General features: G+C 42.2%; 1 pseudogene; it reads left to right on the forward strand.

Annotated features, from left to right (window-relative positions):
• Window positions 1–5,520: 5,520 nt before the first annotated feature.
• Window positions 5,521–6,699, forward strand: LOC147448085 (chitinase 2 pseudogene; annotated as a pseudogene).
• The last annotated feature ends 271 nt before the right edge of the window (window positions 6,700–6,970 follow it).

The following is a 6,970-nucleotide window of genomic DNA, read 5'->3' on the forward strand; positions in this document are numbered from 1 at the left end:
TATGTGACCGGCGTGTTGCCGCGGCTACATGTGCGTCAATTGAAGCAACCATTGTTCTCCTTCCCATCACAGGGAGGGAAAATGTGGACAAATGCCTATGATCCCCCGGGGCATTATGCTAAAAGAAAGAGCGTGCTGCAAAACACACACACACACACACACACACACACACACACACACATACACACATGCATGTTCTTCTTTGAGAGAGAAGACTGTATTCAACCATTCACATGCTCGCCCTTACCCATATTTTATACCATAGCAGTCATTTGGGCCATTCCGTTAAATGTGAGACAGAGCATTGAGGCACTACATGCAGGAGAGTCTCTTTTTGTGCGCAGATTATATCCTTTAACAATTTGAGAGTGCAATCATCATACCCTACATGAGTGCTCAGCTTTTGATCACATCGAACTTGCTTTACCCACATTTTAGCCCATATCATCGCCTACATACCTTTCTCTCATAGCCACCTCATGCATTCAACTTGTCAGTGGCTACCCTTATATCCATAGTCTTCAAGCATGTTACATGTTGTTCTCGGTCCCATAGGTCAATCTGACCTTTAAGGATGATCTCTCTCTCTCTCTCTCTCTCTCTCTCTCTCTCTCTCTCTCTCTCTCTCTCTCTCTCCCCCCCATTAACCTTTGAGATTACTGTGATTGTTTCTATGATATTAAAAGTAATGTCCCCTTCTCCTTGTATAAGTATGTGAGCATGCAAGCCCTTGAGTTCAAGAATCAACGTTCATCGGCTAAAGCTTTTAGGTCTCTTGTGATCTTCTTGTTCTTCTTCTTCTTCTTCTTCTCTCTCTCTCTCTCTCTCTCTCTCTCTCTCTCTCTCTCTCTCTCTCTCTCTACTAACTTGCTATGCAACATGACGACTTGTTGCCAACAATGATTGGATTGGATAAGGTTTGTCTAAACTTAATAGCTGAGAGTCAAGATTAGTCGGTTTAACGAGTCTCAAACCACATTAGCAAGAAGAAAAATGTCTCTCTCTCTCTCTCTCTCTCTCTCTCTCTCTCTCTCTCTCTCTCTCTCTACTAACTTGCTATGCAACATGACAACTTGTTGTCAACCATGATTAGATTGGATAAGATTTGGCTAAACTTAATAGCTGAGAGTTGAGATTAGTCGGTTTAACGGGTTTCAAACCACGTTAGTAGGAAGAAAAATCTCTCTCTCTCTCTCTCTCTCTCTCTCTCTCTCTCTCTCTCTCTCTCTCTCTCTCTCTTTGGTTGCATGTCTAGTTTGTAGTATTAAAATGAAGCATGTGAGAGGCTTAGAGCCTGGTCGCATGTACCAGCGAGCCTCCTTTCTGCCCGATCATGAGCCGGTTCTTCTCTCTCTACCTATCTAATCGTGGTAGTTAAGAGCCTCGAAATGGGCATAGCGTTTCACATGGTTGACTTTTGAGGCCCTCTCGGTTAGCAAGAACGTGCTCAAGATCTGTCTCATCACTCTGTCAAATCAAGCAATTATCTTTGAAGCCACCGTTTTTCTTGACTTGCAAACAAAGCTGGAAGGCTATTTAGTCGTTCCAAAGTAAACAGGCTCTAAATGGAAGCAAAATGGCATGGAGGCAATCCTACAATGGAGGCACATGCATGGAGGCAACCCTATTATAAGAGACCGAAGTCATCATTTCTAGGGGGAGGCAAAGGGTCCACATTAGGTATGCAACACCAAGGAGGATCCAAATGAGCAAAGGATTGCTAACTCCAAGACCAAGGCCAATACCCTCGACTGGCAATGATCATCCTCCAATGCAATCACATTAGTGTTCTGGAAAAATCATTTTTTCAAACATACAAAATTGCTTCCGTTAATTTTTCAAGAGGAAATTTAGAAAATTAGGTTTATTTTGCACGTTTTTACACTATTTTTCTCTATTTTGAGGCGGAATTTCTCCTTTTCCCCTTGCCCTCAACCGACATTTTTGAAATTGAAACCAGCATGATATTAAGCTGAGACACATTTTTACCAAACACTGAATCGGAGACCCGCCTTGTGCATGAGCAGTTAGCAGCATCCAATGCCACCTGTCCCCTTGCAGAACCCCTTTTTTCTTGCCTATGTCAGGAGTTCGAGATGTGAAAACTTGGGAAAGCTAAAAAGCCTAGATGATCACGTTGGAGCTCTCAACATTGTAACATCCACTGACTGGCCAAAAAAAGACGAAAAAAGTGTGGAGACAGATGTGGCTCTCTCTCTCTCTCTCTCTCTCTCTCTCTCTCTCTCTCTCTCTCTCTCTCTCTCTCTCTCTCTCTCTCTGTGTGTGTGTGTGTGTGTGTGTGTGTGTGTGTGTGTGTGTGTGGAGGGCCGCAGCTAGAACAAAATGGAGCTCGTCGGGATCAAGGGTGGCGGACAGGCAGCGGTAAAGGAGGAGGTGGCTCAGCAAGCGCTTGCGATAAGTGGGATATGTATTGGATCTAGAGTCTTGACGTCTTGGAGAGTAGAGGATTGAGGTTGTATAAGGGTGTGGGGCTCATGGCAACTCAGTTGTTGGTAGCCAGTGGTGTTGATAGAGGAGACTACATGAGGCATGTTGCAAAAACATTTGAGAAGTTGTACATGAAGTAAGTTGTGGGTTGTGTTCATGATCGAGTTTTTTTTTTTTTTTTTTTTTGGGGGGGGGGGGGGGGGGGGGGAGGGAGGATTCTTTGTCTATTTGTCAAGCTTCAAAGCCAATCAATGGCACTCTCTCTATCTTTCGAACATAAATAGAAACCCACACTCTCAGTAGGACTGAATGGGATTGGCCCTGTGTGTGTGTGTGTGTGTGTGTGTGTGATCTGATCTGCAACATACATGGCGATGTCGTAGAAAACAAAACTTGATCTCTCTCTCTTAGACGTGCGATGTGTCGTATCTCTCTCTCTCTCTCTCTCTCTCTCTCTCTCTCTCTCTCTCTCTCTCACACACACACACACACACACACACATACACATGCATACACATTTGAGACAGACCGACTTATCGACGTGTGACACATCTCGTTGCTCGTTATTTTCCCAAGCTACGAAGTAGAACCACCCTTTACAAACACAAAAGTAATCACCCTTCAAAATTGAAGGCCAGAGTGAAATTCCATGGCTTTGCTAAAGAGTTTAAATAATATAAATATATATATAATACTAAGTATTATGACTTTTTGCCAAAACTGAGAAATCAAAACCAAGTCTTTTCATTTTCTAGCATTCTACCATCATAGTCCTTGCTACTTACCCTTCACTTTTAAATTTCAAACCAAATGACTACTGACTTACCCTTCACTTTTACATTTCTTGAAATGAAGGAGAGAGTGACACATGGATGCCCTCTACTTCCTTGAAAATTTGAAGCTCAATTATAGATATGGATATAGATAAACTATAGATATGCACTTAAGTTGGACTATTTACTTTATATAAAGTGGATAGCCTCTTGACTTTACATTTTCTAAAAGTCTTTTTGTTATGTCTACTTAAACGGGTACATAACAAAAACGGGTACACTGACTTTGTGTAATTTAAAAAGTCTTTCATTTTCAATTCCCAAAAGTCTTTTCATTTTCTCCAATGTTACTATTCATTTTTGTATTTTAAATTTTCCTACTCTTGACTTTTCCATTTGAGAATAGAGGTTTTATAAGGTTTTCTCTTAAGTGAAGCCCTGAATGACACATTGAGGGTCTCTCTTTCCTTGAAAAAATCAAGCTTTCCTTGAAAAAATCAAGCTGCTTCATATATAGTATAGATAAAACATTTTGTAAGATTTTCTTAAAAGTGAAGCAATGAGTGACACATGGATGTCTTCTTCTTCCTCAAACAAGGTGAGGAGTCACGATTGCATGTTGAAGGTAAGGGGGAGGGGGAAGATTTATCGAAATTAGGTCTCAACAATTGTGCAATTGTATTGTTTTGATATAGAATTGTATTGTCTATATACACATATAATTAGGTTCCTATCACACTGGGTCGCGTGTCCATCATGAATTGGATGACCATGATCAGCATGTCCTTGCATGAGAAGAGTTCGGATTGCCTATCGATTGGTATGGCCCCCACCACTGCCTTTGACAACGGATTATGGATATGAGAAATATACTTTCCCTTTGTCTCCAGCCCCCCCACACAAATGCACACACATCTACATAGAGGTAAAATGGTCAATAAATAGTGAGGTTAAAGTTTGTGTAAATGTTGAAAGAAAAGGGGAGTTTTTTATGGCCTTCAAAATGAAAATAATTAAATCCTTAAGATGACACTTATTTTTTTCAAACTCTATAAAGAAGTAGTAGAGATGCCTTGTCTCTTAGGATGGATCTACGTAAACAAGGTGAAAAGATCACATTGACATTTTAAGATAAAATATTAAAAAATGTAAAATAAAAAAATAAAAAACACCGAAACAAAGAGAGCCATTACAAACTAAAAAGTAGATCTGATAAGCATAGATAATAATTAAACAAATTCTGAAGAAAAAGTAGGTTCGATAAAAATAAAAATAAAAATAAAATCATGAAATGTCCTTTTAGGAGGTCTTAAATGAAAAGATTCTTTTACAAATCAAAATATTACATTATTTCACATCATGTCCTTTCAGGAGGTCTTAAATGAAAAGATTTTTTTACAAATCAAAATATTACATTATTTCACATCTAGGATCAAAATTCTGTGAATGTACTATCAATGCTTTGTTCTTTAAGGATTTCTAAAGTAGTCCAAATAAACAAAGATAAAATAAATCTTTTAATGAAATGGATCCCATGCGCTTAAATGAGAAAAAAAATCTACAAACTAAAATAACAAAAAAAAAGTGGAAGAGGAAGAAAAAGACTTTATGTGACCCAATTTTCGATGGTCCTCTTTAAAAAAACGGGTACACAAAAACACCTTTCAAAAAACCTTTTAAAAAATATTAAAAAACAAGCAATTGTATACGTGTCTTCCATCCGATCAACTGACATCCACGGTCCACAATTTACACCCAAAATCCACCCACCTCACTATGGTCTTCTGTTGACTAAAAATATAACTGCTTCATATATAGTATAGATAGATGTAAGTTGCTTCATATATAGTATAGATAGATATAAATATAGAACTTAGAAGTATAAATATGGAAATAGATTTGGCAAGTCCCTTTACATGTCTGTGCAGCAGTGTAGGATATATGGAAGTTTGCACAATATGTCGTATACAGGTTGGATGATTTATTCCCACTGCAAAGTCAAAGACAGAAGTTACTAGTAGTCAGTCAATATTGTGTTGTGGGCGAGAAAAAAGTGGATTTTTACGCACAAGGCAGCCTGGCAGGCAGGCTGGTAAGAGGAAGCCCAACTTTGTTGCCATGCTGCTTAGTCAAGGACGGGGTGGTTTGTAATGGCAATTATATATACAAGACAGAGGCCTTCTGCTCCACCATCGTAGCACATTGGACTCCTATTCCTGATCCCTCTCTCGTTTTGCATCTTATCCCGTCCTCTCTCGCTCCGCTTGGCCCCGCATTTGATAGCTTCACAGCAGCAGCTATGGAGCCTGCTGCATGTCGCATCCGCTTTGTGCTCACCACGGCCTTGCTCTTCTCTGCGCTTCACATCCTCTGCTTCTTGGTGCCGCCCTCCCTTGTGCAATCATGTACCTCCACCTACACGGTGCAGTCCGATGACACCTGCTACGCCATCGCGTAGGCCAACGATATTGCCTCGTCGACCTCCAGACTTGGAACGCTACATCAATTGTGACAACCTTCAAATTAGGCAGCAGCTCTGCCTTTCCGCCCCCTCCCCCTCGCCCACTCCGGCCTGGCCTGGTAACGGCAAAGTATTCCGAGCGTACATCGGCGCCCTCTTGAATGGCGTCTCCCTCACCGGTATGCCCATCAACAGCAACGTGGAGGTGCACTTCATCCTCTCCTTTGCCATCGACTACACCGGGGATGGCTCCTCCGCCACCAGTGGCCAGTTTGCAGCCTTCTGGGACACCACCCACATCACGCCCGATGCCGTCAAGGCCATCAAAGTGCAGCACAGCAACGTGAAGGTCATGTTGAGCCTGGGCGGCGACACAGTCAATGGCAATTATGTGCAATTCAAGCAGCCTCGAGCGTCGCCTCCTGGGTCTCCAACGTCGTATCCTCTATCACATCGATCGTTCAAGCGTATGGACTGGACGGCGTGGATGTTGACTATGAGCATTTCGACGTGACCAGCGATGGTGACTTCGCCTCTGCAATCGGCCAGCCGATAACGCAGCTGAAGCAGAACGGCGTCATCTCTATGCCCTCCATCGCTCCATTCGATGGAGTGAGGGAAGCGTACACAGCACTGTGGGCGCAGTATAGCTCCATCTTCGACTATGTCAATTTCCAGTTCTACACGTACGGCGGTGCCACTACAGCGGCGCAGTATGTGAGCTACTACAACACGGCGATCTCCACCTACAGTGGTGGAAAAGTCCTGGCCAGCTTCACCACCGCCGATGGCGCTTCCTCCGTCTCGCCTGCCACTGTGTTGGCCGCTTGCCAGCAGCTCCAAGCCAGCAACAATTTGCCAGGTATCTTCATTTGGAGTGCTGACAACTCCTTCGTCTCTGCCACGGCTGCCAACTTCGAGTACGACAAACATTGTTGGCCAGTCAGTGATATTATTCACTCCCCAGACTCCTGTGTAAGACGTCTTGAGTTCAAAACTTGTCGAATCGATCTTTGAGGTGCTCGGGATTGACCTTAAAATTATTTCTCTTCTTCTCTCTATACATCGTACCCTACAAAAACCTTGCCATAACTGAAAAGCTTATACAACACACACAGCTTTTTCATAGTCCCCTCACCTATATAAACTCTCCACATTTGACTAACTTTGAAACACCCATCTATTCAATAAATTTGTCCTTCAAGGCCTTTTGTGCCCAAACAATTCAACTATATCGCCTCATGTCTATAGAAGACTTTTGAAACGAATGCTTGTTGGTGTTAGTTTG

Source organism: Adiantum capillus-veneris, chromosome 11, assembly GCF_014529385.1.
Source record: "Adiantum capillus-veneris isolate H3 chromosome 11, ASM1452938v2, whole genome shotgun sequence".
Lineage (NCBI taxonomy): Eukaryota > Viridiplantae > Streptophyta > Polypodiopsida > Polypodiales > Pteridaceae > Adiantum > Adiantum capillus-veneris.